The sequence below is a fragment of the Gossypium hirsutum genome, chromosome A02, assembly GCF_007990345.1.
Source record: "Gossypium hirsutum isolate 1008001.06 chromosome A02, Gossypium_hirsutum_v2.1, whole genome shotgun sequence".
NCBI lineage: Eukaryota > Viridiplantae > Streptophyta > Magnoliopsida > Malvales > Malvaceae > Gossypium > Gossypium hirsutum.
In genome coordinates, this window is record NC_053425.1 from 88,538,545 (window position 1) to 88,554,366 (window position 15,822).

Consider the following 15,822-nt stretch of genomic DNA (forward strand, 5'->3'; position numbering starts at 1 on the left):
TTATTAGTTAGATCAAGGAAAAATCATGAATTAGGCATAGTTTGTTTTAGTAACAGATGCTGACAGCAGCAGTGATGTGAGATTGAAAAATCACTAAAAATAGTAGAAATGGAATTAAATAATGAATAAAGTATGAAATCGAAGCTTGATGAGTCTATTTTCATATGGAAGAAACGAAACGACCATATGTGCTGTATGTTAGGAGTTAATTAAATTCTTGTGAAACAGGGCCAGAGCGATTTCTGGATCCCCTATTTTGACTTAGAAAATTCACCGTAAATTTTATCGAGATAATTAGAAGTCATGCCTTATATGTACAAATTCATTATCGAGTCTAGTTTCATTAGAGACAAACGGAATAGGCATTGAAGCCCTGTACAGGGAGATATTTAAATCGTAAGGTACAGAGGTCAGTGTAGTCGAACCTTGAAATAGGGGATACTTTAACAAATAAACTGTACTAATTGGCCCAACCAAAAATTCTAAAAAAATTCCCCCATAAAGATATATGAGTCTAGTTTTGGGGAAATTTTACGGAATTGCATTTTGAGTTTCATAACTCAAAATATGATTTTTAAAGCAACCATGATACAGTAGCCAGCTTGCCTGGAAACACAAAAAAAAAATAGGGGAAATAAATGAAGTAAGCCGGTAACATCTCGTGTTCGATTTCCGGTAACGGCCATGAGTTCGGGGTGTTACATATTATTTGACTCTGAATCAGACGATTTATTCATTCAACTTGTTCCATAGAAATCCCTAAGTTATATTATTATCTCTCTCGAGACTAACAACGTCTAACCCTAGATTGAATAATTGAAATCTCTTTCTAATTAACGCCCTAGGGTTGCATTAACTCGATCTATGGATCCTTTTATTAGGTTTCACCCTAATCCGGCAAAATCTTGTCACCCTATCTCTAGGCGCGCAACCAACTCCGCTTAATTATGACAAATTTAATCTTAGACAGGGTCTATTCCTCCTCTGAGTAAGAGTTTAACTTGAATCAATATCCTGGAATATCAAAACAAGAATTAAGAACACATAATTAAGAACAAGTCAAATATTTATCATACAATTCAGATAATAATAACAAGACCTGTCTTAGGTTTCATTCCCCTTAGGTATTTAGGGGTTTTAGTTCATACTAATGAAAGAAAACATCTCGAAAGAATAAAAATAACAAAACATAAGAAAACCCAAAATTCCTGAGGGAATTTGAAGGGAGATTTTCAGTCTTGATGGTTAATCTGGCTTCTGAGATGGATCAATCGGCTTTTCTTAAGCAATTCCTTGCTTCCTCCTCTGCGTCCCCCCTTTTCCTCCTCCTTTAGGGTGTATTTATAGACTTTGGAATGCCTAAGAGCCCTCAAAAGTGGCATTTTCCAAATAGGACTCTGCTTGGGCTCGACAGGGACATGCCCGTGTGCGATTACTTCTGGCTGTGGTAAAGCCTATTAAATAGGCACGGGCATGTGGTCTACTCGTGTGACTTGTGCTTCGATTCTGTCAAATTGACACGGCCGTGTGGTCTGCCCGTGTGAGGAAGTCCAAGCCGTGTTGATTTCATACGTTGACCCATTTTCTCTATTTTTGGCCCATTTCTTGTTCCTTTCACTGTCCTATGCTCACCTAAGTATAAAACATGAAATTAAGGCATTAGGAGCATCGAATTCACCAAATCTAAGGAAAAATCATTCACCAAATCTAGGGAAAAATCATCCATAAAATGTGCTAAGCATGGGATAGAAATATGTATAAATTACGGTTTATCATCCTTCAATCCATAATTCAAATGGTCATATTCACACTCTTTTATAAGACTTAGGCCACATATAACAAGTAAGTTCCATACACACAAATATACCAAACCAAAACCATATTCACATGTACCCAAAAACTATCTAAAGACAAGCATCATTCAAATTCAACCAACCTCACAAAAAACTAATACGATTTCAATTCACCTAGTACATGCCATATAACCTAAGTTAAACATTCAAAAACTACCACAAGATTTTCAGATAGTTTGATTCTTTGATTTGATCCAATCTTCTCTTTCTACAATAACTTATCTATAAGAAAACAATGAAAAAGACATAAGTAACCTTACTTAAGCTTAGTAAGTTCCACGAATTAAAAATAATAACTTACCGAATAAACTTGTCTAATACAGAATACAGAAAAATCATAAATCATAATCCTGTCATCCATAATCAAATCACTGTGAGTTTTAAACTTAATTACAAATGGAACAATCCAATTAATTACATTATACCATTGAAAATAAACACGATGAACGTTATAACAGACTCGGATACACGGTTAATCATCCAAACACACCAAAACACTCAAATAAGCTAACCATCTGAGAACATACCTAGCCACCAAGTGCCAAGCCCATAGGCTAACATCCCTCTGAAACACACCTTGGCACTGAGTGCCAAGCCTGAAGGCTTTATATCTGCCCCCAGAACACACTTGAATCACTATAATAAAATGTGAGAGTTCGCAACAAATGCTGAACTTTAGTATATTCAATAAACAAGAATAAAATAGAATCATCATCTCAACATCAATCAATCTCATACTGTGTGCGATATAACCTATTGGCATGCCAATCGTATCCTATCTTGCATTCATCGGTTCATTTTTATCAAAGAACAACATTCAATATGATTTCTATCTCAAATCAACACACTTACTACACTCCAACAATTTTAAGTCATTTAGAAATTTCATTTCATAATTAATTAAATGCTTAAATTATACTAAAATTAAACCATACAAACTTACCAGGGCCAAACTGTAGAAACAATAAAAGTTCAGGGACTAATCAACAATCTTCCCTTTTCTATGATTATCAACTTGCCCTTTGTTTATAAAACAATTTATTTCAAATATTAACCTCTAATTCATTAACTATTCAATTCAATACATATAATTACTTATTTACACTTTTACACATTTTCCCCAAACATTTACTTTTTACACAATTTAGCCTATAATACTAAACAAGCCAATTCCCATAATTAATAAATAAAACCAGTATTGTTGAATATTTAACCCTACATATACAATTCATAAATTACAAAATTTCTCATGAAATCAATCTCATTTAAAATTTTAATCAATTCAATCCCCACTTTCAAAATGTATAAAAATTTACTTAATAAAATAACAAAAAATCCACGTCAAACACACAACACATACTCTTTTAAGTAAAAAGCTTCCAAACAAAACATTAATGGTAGACTTTCTATGTAACAGCCCGATTTAGGGCCTAGTCGAAATAATGGTCTAAGGACCACAAATTTGGAGTCGGATAAATTATTTTATAATTATTTGGATGTTATATCATGTTTTTAAGAGTGCATGAAAAATTTGGTGAGTTAATTGTGACGTTTGTGAGCCCAATTGTGAAAAAGGAGTAAATCGCATAAAATGTGAAAGTCCTATTTTGATAGCTAAAAGTGCCAAATAGCTAGAGAACCTAAATTTGAGGGTCTTTAAAGGGCAATTAGACCCTTTAGGGAGGCATGGCCGGCCATAGGAGACAAACTTGGTCAAAAAGTCTAATTTTAGTAAGTTTGGTGGCTAAATTGATTAAAATAGAAATAAAATAAAAGAAAGATTATATCACCTTCTCATCTTCTTCTCTACCACCAAATTTTTTAGCAAAGAAATGGGGTTTTAAGAGCTTGAAATTTCAACAACTTTAAGTCTTCACAAGTAAGTGATTTTAATGGCTTTTCTTGAATATTTTTGTACTTTTGAGACCCTTAAAGGATGAGCTTTCAAATGAGGGTACTATTTTGCAAAATGATCAAGAGTGTAGGGTTTTGCCATGAAAGGGTTTGTAATGTTTGCTGAGTTTTTATGGAAGAAAATAAGTCTTGGGTGTGTTATGAACAACTTTTGTGAAAGGTGTTAGCATGAAAACACCTAAAAGGACTATATTGTATAAGTTGTAAAATAGATGTTAAGTATGTGAAATAGTAGGAATTTGGAATTTCTATAAGAGTAAAAAGGGTTCGGCTAGGCTTAAGATATGAAGAAATTTGATAAAAATTAATTTTCGAGCCTCGAGGTAAAATGGTTATTTTGTCAAAGTCTAGAGGCAAAATGGTCATTTTACCAAAGATATGAATTTTTAGTTTCTTAATTTATTTAGTGACTAAATAAATGCATTTTTTGATTATAGATTAAAAATCACCAAGTCTGAACTTAAACCGGGGGAAAGTGAAGCAAATCGATTAAATCGATTAGTCGCCACATTTTGTAATCCAAGGTAAGTTGTATGTAAATAATACAATTACAATGTTAATGTATGTGTTGAATTTTACTTGAATTTAATATAGCATGAATTGCTTGATTGTAGAATTAAGAAACCATGATGGTAATAGAGATAGTAGAGTTCCCGTTTGAACCTAGGAAATAAATCGGATATTCATGTCATAGCTTATGGGTTATTATGAGCTAGTGTAAGACCATGTCTGGGACATGGGTATTGAGATGAGTGCTAGTGTAAGACATGTCTGGGACATGCATCAGCTACGAGATGTGTTAGTGTAAGATCATGTCTGGGACATGGCATCGGCACAAATATGCTAGAGCCTGTGTAAGACCATGTCTGGGACATGGCATCGGCACCTGCACCCATGTTTAAGGCTAAATAAGTATCCGATAATGTTCCAAATGGTTCAACGGTGAAAGTTATGATTTCAATTTAATGAGGAAAGTATAACCGTGTTGTAAGTGGTACAGATACCTATATGTTATGTATGAAATATGAGCTCAATATATGCTATGTGAGGTGTATTGAATATCGATGAGTAAGTTTGGCGTATGCCACTTGTGTATTATGATATTTTTTGATGGATGATAAAGTTATGTTGTATATTTATTTATGTGCAACTTACTAAGCTTTATGCTTACTCCCTCTCCTTTTCATTTTCTTATAGTGCCGCCTATCTAGCTCAAGGATCAACGTAAGTCAGAGATATCGATCACACTATCAATCTAAGCATTCGGTATAGTTTGATATATATTTTTGAATATGGCATGTATAGGGAACTAGACTTGTGTTTTGTGTCATTATCAATTTGGCCAAATGTGTTGGCTTGGGACAAATCTTTCATTTTGTATTAAGCCTCGAATGATGGTTAATATTCATTTTGATTTATATACAAAGATGTTATCTTCATAGATGAGTAAAATGCACACATGGAATGTTGTTTCTTGTGGCTGATTTGGTTGCATGAGATAGCCTTGTATTGGCTTTGGTTGCTAATGTGTAGGTTGTGTAAGTAATGGTGGCAAAGAGGCTTGGTAAATAGCCTTATATTTCCCACACAGGTAGACACACAGGATTGTTTCTAGGCCGTGTGTGACACATGATCTACCCTATGGGCCTGTTGTCCAGCCGTGTGTCCCATGTACGTGAAAATTTCAAGCCAGTATGCATGGTAGTAAACACACGGCCAGAGACACGGCCGTGTATCTCAGCCGTGTGATAGACACGACCTAGCACGTGGGAGTGTGCCTTGGCCGTGTGTCATTTTGGGGATGCTGACGTCAGAAATAGAATGTCTATGTTTTTGCACACGAGCTAGGGCATGGGCGTGTCATGGCCGTGTGAAGGACACAGGCTAAGGACACAGGTGTGTGTCAGGCCTTGTCAAAACCCATGTAGATGTACATTTAAAATTATTTCCACAAGAGTGGAAGATATAGGCATGTCCTTGTATTTCTTAGGCCGTGTAAACCATACAGGCCATCACACGACCATGTCGAAATGGCCACACAGGCGTGTTGCCCTTCCACAAGGGCGTGTGCCTTGTTTCAAATTCAAATTTTCTATTGATGGTTTAAGGACCCGGGTTGATCCTGAACAGTTTTCAATGTTCAATTTGGGGCTCGTAGGCTCATAAAAGGAAGTTTAAAGTAGAAATTGAAAAAGTTTTAAAATGGACCGAGTGTTGGTAACTTGTGAACATTTGGGTGCATGAGATCGAGTTAGGTAGTGCCTCGTATTCCACTCCAACGTGGGCTACGAGTATGGGGTGTTACATTCTAATATTCAACAATTTCTCAAATTAATCCCTAAACTAGCTAGATATCAAGGCAACGATCGCAAAAATATCAAAAACATCACAAATGGTCAAGAAATGGCTTACATGCAAAGACTCAACACCAAACAAATCTTGAAGCTCTCCCCCAACAATAGCATTCGGCCAAAAGAAGAAAACATGGAAAAGATGATACCTTTTCATCTTTTGTTTATTTCATTTTATCAATAAACTACTAAAATAACCTTTAAAATAATAAGAATTTCAAACTAACCAAACCATCATCACCCATTATAAATAATATGGGCTAATTACCATAATGATCCTCCTTTTCAAAATTCTTTATCTATTTACTCATTTAACTAAAAGAAATCTAACTTTTTTAATCTTTTACAATTGTCCTTTTTCAGTAATTAACTATCTAAATGATAAATTTTCTTAACAAAAAATTAATAAACATTACTGACCTCATAAATATTAATTATTTAATATTTCCAGACTAACACATCGAAGTCATGGTCCTGAAACCACTATTATCGACACCACTAAAAATTGGGTTGTTATAACTCTCCTTCTTTAGGAAATTTTGTCCTCGAAATTGTTACCTGAGAATAAATTCAAGTACTGTGATTTCCTTGAGTCTTCAATTTCCCAAGTGGCTTCCTCAATACCATGTCAGTTCCATAAAACTTTTACTAACAGTACCTATTTATTCCAGAGTTTCTTCCCTTCACGAGCCAAAATTTTTATCGGTTCTTCAGAACACGAAAAATTTGGTTGTAACTCAATTTCACTAGAAGTAATTACATGCAAAGGAACTGATTTGTACCATCTCAACATAGAAACATGAAAAATATTGTGAAATTTTCTGAAGTTCGGGAGGTAAAGCTAATACGTATGCTACAGGACCAATTCTCTCAATGATCTCATACGATCCAATAAATCTTGGACTCAATTTCTCTTTTTCTATTGAATCAAAGCACTTTCTTCCACAATGAAACTTTCAAAAACACACAATCACCAACAGCATATTTTGTATCTTTTTTTTTTCAAATCCATGTATGACTTTTGAAAATCAAATGTAACTTTTAAACAATCATGAATAATACGGACCTTATCTTTAGTTTACGAATTAAATTGGTGCCAACTAACTTAGATTCACTTAACTCTGACCAATAAAACGATGTTCTACATTTTCTTCTGTACAAAGCTTCAAATAGTGCCATTTTATTACTAGACTGATAACTGTTGTTATAAGCAAATTCTGCCAATGGCAGATTTTTTCCCAGCTACCTTTAAACTCAAGAATACTACATCATCACATGTCCTCCAAAATCTATATCACCCGTTCTGGCTCTCCGTCTGTCTACAGATGAAATGTTGTACTGAAATTGAGTTTCATGCCTAAAGCCTCATGAAGTTTACCCAAGAATCTAGATGTGAACCTCGAATCTTGATCTGAAATAATAGATATTGGCACTACGTGCAATCTGACTATCTCTAACACATACAAATCAACTAATTTTTCAAACTAATAATCTTTTCTGACTGGAATAAAATGAGCCGACTTTGTCAATCTGTCAATAATAACCCAGATTGAATCTTTCTTTCTTAGTGATACAGGTAATCCAGATACAAAATCCATCATAACTCATTCTCATTTCTACTCGGGAATCATAATTGGCTATAATAACCTTAATAGTACCTGATGCTCTGCCTTCACCTGTTAACAAACCAGACATTTCGCCACAAATTTCAAAATATCTTGTTTCATACTAGACCACCCATATTTTAGTACTGCCCAGATGAATTGAATATGTACTATTGTGTGCCTCAGATAAAATATCTCGTTTCAATTCTAGATTGTTTGGAACCCACATTCTATTGCGAAAGTACAACATATCATCTGAATCAACTCTAAATTCTGCAGGCTAATGTTCTAAATCTATTCTCAATTAGATATTACTTTTAGGTCATTATTTTGTAACTCCTGAATTAATTGAAGAAATATCGGTCTAATTTTTAATTTAGGAAAAAGTGAACCATCACAATTCCAAGTCAACTGAGTGTTCAATGCTCTCAACGCAAATAGTGATTTTCTACTCAACGCATTTGCAACCACGTTAGCTTTTCTCGGTTGATAGTCAATAATAAGATCGTAACCTTTCAACAACTCTAGCGATTGCTGCTGCCTCAAATTTAATCCTTTTTTATTCATCAAATATTTCAGGCTTTTGGGATCTGTAAATATATGACATTTTTCATCGTCCAAATAGTGTTGCCGAATCTTCAAAGCAAAAATGGTCGCGGCCAATTCAAGATCGTAAGTCGGGTAGCTTCTTTCATGTGGCTTTAACTAGCGAAAAGCATATGCTATTACTTCCCAGCTTGCATCAATACACAACCCAATCCACTAAGCAACATGTAACACCCATCACTCATATTCAACGCCAGAATAGGGTTACGGAGCATTACCAAACATATTATATAATTACACATACATTTCACATGCATTTTCAAGTTCCAAATAATCATCATTCAAAAACATGCATATCGTACTTAGTATAAGCCTATGAGGCCTAAAACATGTATTTGGGTTGGTTTGGGACTAAACTGATAAATTAGGAAACTTTTGGAACACTTAGAAAATTTTTGCAAAATACAAGGGACACACGCCCCTGTGGCCCGGCCGTGTGTCCCACACGGTAAAAGGCACACCCATGTCACAGCTTGAAATGGAATCACATGGCCGTGTCCTAGCCTGTGTCCAACCCCGTGTAACTCTCTAACTTGGGTCACACGAACAACACACATGCCCATGTGACTAGCCCATGTGCCCTAGAATTGGCCACACACGCCCATGTGCGAGGTCGTGCCAAACTTGTAGGCTATAATGACTTATGCCACACGACCAAGTCACACGCCCATCTGCTAGGTCGTCTGGAGCATACAAACTTGATTTCTAATTCAACACCAGGGGACACACGGCCATGTAACCTGATCGTGTGTCACACACGGTTGAGACGCACGCTCGTGTATCTGCTCATGTAGACAAAAATAGGCTATTTACCAAGCCCTTTTGCCACCCAAGTTGGTATACACCTACATAAAACCAATTGGCACCAAAATAAGACATAAAAAGGCATTCCATCAACCTCATTCAAGCATCATTTATACCATTTCAATACCAACCAATACCAAACATATCAATACCATTATATGTTATTCAATTTATACCAAAATCTCATAATCTCAAATCAACAATACAACCACTTTTAACCATGCATCATTTATCCTAATCTCACAAACATACCAAATTCAATTCACAACCATTTAGTACCCCTAATTACCAAATATCATCAAGCATTACATATCCATTATTAAACACTGTCGAAACCTTTTTTTTACAAAAAAAGGTATTTTTGAAACGGGAGTCGCCACCAACCTTTTTTAGGTGTGATTGGATCACCTTATAAAACATTTTGGTCTACGATATTGTGAGAAAATAGGTTCAGGGGTCGGTTACGTACGAGGAAGGATTAGCACCCTCGTAACGCCCAAAATTGGTACCAAATTGAATAGTTTTCTGTCTTAATGTCAAAAGTTTGAAGGGATTTAGGAATAAGATCCCTTTTTAAAACTGTAATAATTTAAGTTGAAAATCAAGATTCCTTCGCTCCAAAAGAGTACAAACATCACATCCAGCGTGATTGGACACGATATTCTTAAACTTTCTTAACTGAAATCATCTCGTGATTTACAAAATCTATTTAGAAGGATATTTTTAGACATTTAGACAAACGGGAAATCTCAACCCAGCATGTTAGGACACTACTTCCCGAATTCCTAAATACCAAAAACATTGCCTAATTTTTAAAATTCTTTTGAATTAAATGAAATATAAATTTTTAATAACAATGATGCATTTAATATATTACAAGATATCAATATTAAACAATATAAACTATATGATACATACTCTAACATTTCATGCAAATATAATATAGAAAATGATAAACAACGACAAAAAATTTATAATAGACATTAACATTTCATGCAGATATAATCATAAATAACATAAATATACATGCATTAACATTTCATGCAAAATATAACATAGAAAACAATGAATATAACAATATAAATTACATAATACATATGTAATAATATTTCATGCAAATATAACTTAAAATAACAACATAAATAATCAATTTTTATGTAAATATATAAAAAAAATAACATAAAAATAACAAATAATTTGTGAGATAAAATTAACATATTAAAACGATACTAAATAAATCCAAAGAGGACGCAAAAATAAATAAACAAATTATAAACATATAAAATAAGTCAAAAAAATAAAAACTAAATACAATTAAAATTAAATGAGGTATTAAAAAATAAAATATTTAAAACAATAGATAAATAATAAAGGAGAAAGTTTTAAAATGGTTAATATATAAAAAAATATACTATATGATGTAATAATTTAATATATATTTTATAAAAATAGTATTATATATAATAGGAACAAAACTTTATAGTAAATTTTAGAGTATTACATACTAAATTTTTAATAATGATATATAAAAATACAATATTTAATAATAATTTAAAAATTTTTAAAATTATACATAATAATAAATAATAATAAATTATATAATATATAATAAAATAAAAATAATATAATGAATAATATATATAATAAAATGTATAAATCAAAATATATAATAAAATGTAAATAATATAATAAATAATACACAAATAAAAATAAAAATAATATATAATAACTTTTTTACATATATAAATAAATAAATTATATAAAAATTTAAAAAGGATTAAAATTAAATAAAAACAAAACTCTAGGGTTAATTTTAAAAATGAAAAATTTTGGACTTAATTGAAACGCGCACTAAAATCCGAGGGACTCACTGGGCAATTAGCCCTAATCCCAAAACGGCATCGTTTCGAGGATTACGCTTTAATGGGTTCAGGAACCAAATTGAAACAGAAACAAACTATTAGGGCCAGATTTAAAATAGAGAAATTTAAAATTAAACGAAATTAAAAAAACGAAAACTGCGGAAGTGCTCAAACAGTAATTTGCCCATTTACCAAAAACGCGCGGATCCTCCCTGGGTCACGGGTCAACGCGCGAATCCTCAGCCTTGAAATGACACCGTTTTGAAGCCTATTGTTTTAAGCCAAAACAACGCCGCTCCTATGAGGGTATATAAGACAAATTTTGGCCTCAAAAATCATTTTAAACCCGTTTTTTTTTTAAAACAAAAAAAACCTCTGAAAGAGGATTGAGAGCAGGCCCTCGGAGCTCCGTCGAGCCTCAGTCCACGGGCTCCCAAGCGCCCACGCGCCCACGTGCCACCGTCGACTCCGCCACGTACAATAGTTGGAAGCTGAAAAGCTTCGATTTTCAGCGCAAATTCGACGGTAAATTCTTTTTATTTTATTTTAGTGATATTTGTATGTATTTATAACAAAAAAGAAAAAAAAATTAAAGGAAAATCACCTCTGTTTCTTCGATAAGATGCTAGTATTTTTATTGTAAAAATATATGTGTGTATCTCTTTATATCTATGTAAAAAAAGGCCCCTATTACAGTAAAGATATTCAGCTTTTATAACCCCTGTTTTCTAAGTACAAATTTGGTGTGTTCTTCTGTTCGATTCCTTGCCATGTTTGCTGTGTATTTCTTTCCCTTTTTGCAGGTAACGACGAGAAAACCGGCGACAATCGAACGCTGATGATGCACTGGTGCGCCGATTGTGGCGCGAGATAAGGCCTGGTGTCAGGGTGCTTGCGGCGCCTAGGGTTTCAAAAAACCCTAGGTCCTCTGATTCTGTTAATAATTTGGGTTAAGGGTGTAATGGGCTACTGGGTAGTTTAGGTACTTGGGCTACCAGTGTGATTTGTAAATGGGCCATAAGTAGTGCTTCAATTGGGCTATTTAAATAGGCTAGCAATTTGGGTTTTGTAAATGGACTGTAAAGAAACTTTTATTATTTTCTTGTTTTTTGTTTTTGTTTTTGTTTTTGTTTATTTTACGGGCCGGGCAAATTTGAGCTATTACAGCTGCCCCTCTTTGCTTATTACTGTGTAACAGAAACAGAGTAAAAACTATAAAAGGACCAAATTTGCCCAGTCTTATTGGACCCTGACTTCATGGTCCTCAATCTACTTTCCACAAACTCAAAGATATCATGCTGATATCTTTGATTTGCACCCCGTCTAATACAGAGACGCCAAATCTGCTATCCTCGATCTGCTCCCCGTCAATACAGAGACGCCAAATCTGCTATCTTTGATCTGCTCTCTATCAATACAGAGATGCCAGATGTGCTTTTTTTGATCTTCTCTCCGTCAATACAGAGATGCCAAATCTGCTTCTTCGATCTGCTCCCCGTCTAATACAGAGACACCAAATCTGCTATCTTCGATCTGCTCTCTATCAATACAGAGATGCTAAATGTGCTTTTTTCGATCTGCTCTCCGTCAATATAGAGTTTCCAAATCTGCTTCTTCGATCTGCTCCCCATCACCAAATCTGTCATTTTTTATCTGCTTCGATGTAACCACACGAATGTCAGATCTGCTATCTTTGACCTGCTCCCCGTCTAATACAGAGACGAAAAATCTGTCATCTTCGATCTGCTTTGATGCAAACACACAAATGTCAGATCTACTATCTTCGATCTGCTCCCCGTCTAATACAGAGACGCCAAATCTGTCATCTTCGATCTGCTTCGATGTAAACACACGAATGTCAGATCTACTATCTTTGATCTGCTCTCTGTCAATACAGAGATGCCAGATGTGCTTTCTTCGATCTGCTCTCCGTCAATACAGAGACGCCAAATTTTCTTTTTTGGTCTGCTCCCTGTCAATACAGAGACACCAAATCTGCTTTCTAAAAGATATAACCTAAAGAATGGGTATGTGCTTATGCCTAGTGATTAGGATGCTATGATCGAAATGAATCAAATGCTCCTAATTAGACATATTATGATGCAAAATGAAAATGATTCCTATTTCAGATGTCATCACTTATTCATTCATCGAAATTTCACTCGAATTACCAATCATACTCTGCTCGTATGCTTTTAATCAATTTGGTCCTTTTGTACCATTCCTCGAATGTTACGACCTGCTGAAGGTGTTTGTAAAATGATCCTTCCTTAGGATCAAATCAATTGAGTTGTCCAATTATCCTTTGAACTGAAGAAGAAATTTTCTCGAGTTCCTCCGACCCTCACTTATGGGCATTCTTCAAACAATTATTCTGTTTCAGTTTCTCGTATTATCTAGAGACTTCCAAAGTAATATGCAAAACTTCATTTGTAAAAATATTTAGTTCATCAATCATTATTTCAATGCAACACGCTTTACAAATAATGGAAAACGAATAATTTGATCTTGAGAATAGTTAAATAAATCATCAAAAATACAAAAAGAAATTAATCTGAAAACATATCTTTGAGAAGAAAAAGAATCCAAAGATAGTAAATAGGACAAAAATTAGATGCCCTACATATCACAGCTTGGGCTTTTGTATACAAACTCCATGAAGACTGTTTTGAGTTTAACATGTGTTTAGAAGATCCAAAGTACTTTGTTGATGCCCCAGTATGTAACGCACTCCGCTTCTTGTCTAATCCAGTATAGCAAGGTCACTGCATGCTTTTCAAAGTTTGAGCTGCCCTTCGGGTTTTCAACTCAAAACCCCTTTGGTCTCAAGGCACCCTTTGCGGGTTTTCACCTTAGCCTCTCCATTTTTTTTAGAAGTCTCAAAGCGCCCTTTGTGGGTTTTCACCTTGGCTTCCCTTCTCTTTAGACAAAGTACCTCTTGACTAAGTCTGAATTCACTGGATTAGGTAAATGCTTTCCATCCATTTCTGTCAAAATCAATGCACCACCAAAGAAAACCTTCTTCACAACATACGGCCCTTCCCAATTCGGCATCCATTTTCCTCTAAAGTCCTTCTGTATAGGAAGAATCTTTTTCAGTACAAGGTCCCCTTCGTGAAATTCTCTTGGCTGAACTTTCTTGTCATAAGCTTGCATCATTCACTACTGATACATCTGACCATGACGAATAGCCCTTAACCTCTTTTCTTCAATCAAATTCAATTGATCATACCGTGATTGAATCCATTCTGCTTCATCCAGCTTTATCTCTGACAAAATTCGAAGAGAAGGTATTTCCACTTTAATGGGTAACACTACCTCCATCCCATAAACCAACGAGAAAGAAGTTGCCCTAATAGAGGTTCTGACGGACGTTCGATAGGCCAAGAGTGCAAATGGAAATTTCTCATGCCAATCTCTGTAGGTCCAGTCATTTTCCCCACTATCTTCTTGATGTTTTTTTGTTGGCAGCTTCCACTACCCCATTCATTTTTGGTCGATATGGAGATGAATTCTGATGTTTGATCTTGAATTGGCTGCAGACTTTCGCAATCGTGCTGTTGTTCAAGTTTAATGCATTGTCTAATATAATTCTCTTAGGCATTCCATACCAACAAATGATCTCCTTTTTCAAGAATCGACTTACTGCCGACTTGGTAACACTAGCATATGAAGCTGCCTCTACCCATTTCGTGAAGTAATCAATGACCAGGAAAATGAAACGATGCCCATTTGAAGCTTTTGGTGATATTGGCCCAATGACATCCATGCCCCACATGGAAAAAGGTCATGGAGAAGTCAATACATGTAAAGGTGAAGGTGGTACATGAAACTTGTCCCCATATATCTGGCACTTATGACACTTTTTAGCATAGCTGATACAATCTCCTTCTATAGTACACCAATAGTATCCAAACCTCATAATTTTCATTGCCATTGTAAAGCCATTAGCATGTGTCCCACAAACACCTTCATGTACTTCTTCCAAGATTTGCCTGGCTTCCACAGTGTCGACACATCTCAAAAGCACCTGATCCTTCCTTCTTTTATAAAGGATGTCCCCATCTAGTACATATTCGCAAGCTAACCTCCTCAAGGTTCTTTTTTCATTCTCAGTTGCTCGCTCAGGATATTCACGATTTCTTACATACCATAATATATCTTGATACCAAGGATGGTCATCATTTTCCTCTTCTTCGATGTTACAACAATGAGATGGACCTCAGAAGTACTCATCTGAATTGGTCTCACATCCTATTTTTTATTTACTTTAATCATGGAAGCCAGTGTTACTAAAGCATCCACCATCTGGTTTTCGTCCCGTGCGAGATAATTAAAGGTGATGTTATCAAACTCCTCAAGTAACCCCAAAACTACCTTTCGATAATTAATTAATTTAGGGTCCCTTGTCTCCCATTCACCCTTAAGCTGGTAAATTACCAACGCAGAATCTCCATATACTTCCAGGGTTCTAATTTTTTGTTCTTTGGCCGCTCGAATCTCCATGATGCATGCTTCATACTCGGCCATGTTGTTCGTGCAGTCAAAGTCCAATCTACATGTAAATGGATAATGATCACCATTTGGGGATACCAAGACTGCCCTAATTCCATTTCCTACCGTATTGGATGCGCCATCAAAGTTCAGCTTCCATGAGTATTCTTCAGTAGTTGCCACATACATCAACTCCTCATTAGGGAAATCAAAGCTCAATGGCTCATAATCTTCTAAAGCTCTGCTAGCCAGAAATTCTACTACCGCGCTTCCATTTATAGCATTTTGACTCACATAGACCATATCAAACTCCGAAAGCAGTACTTGCCACCTT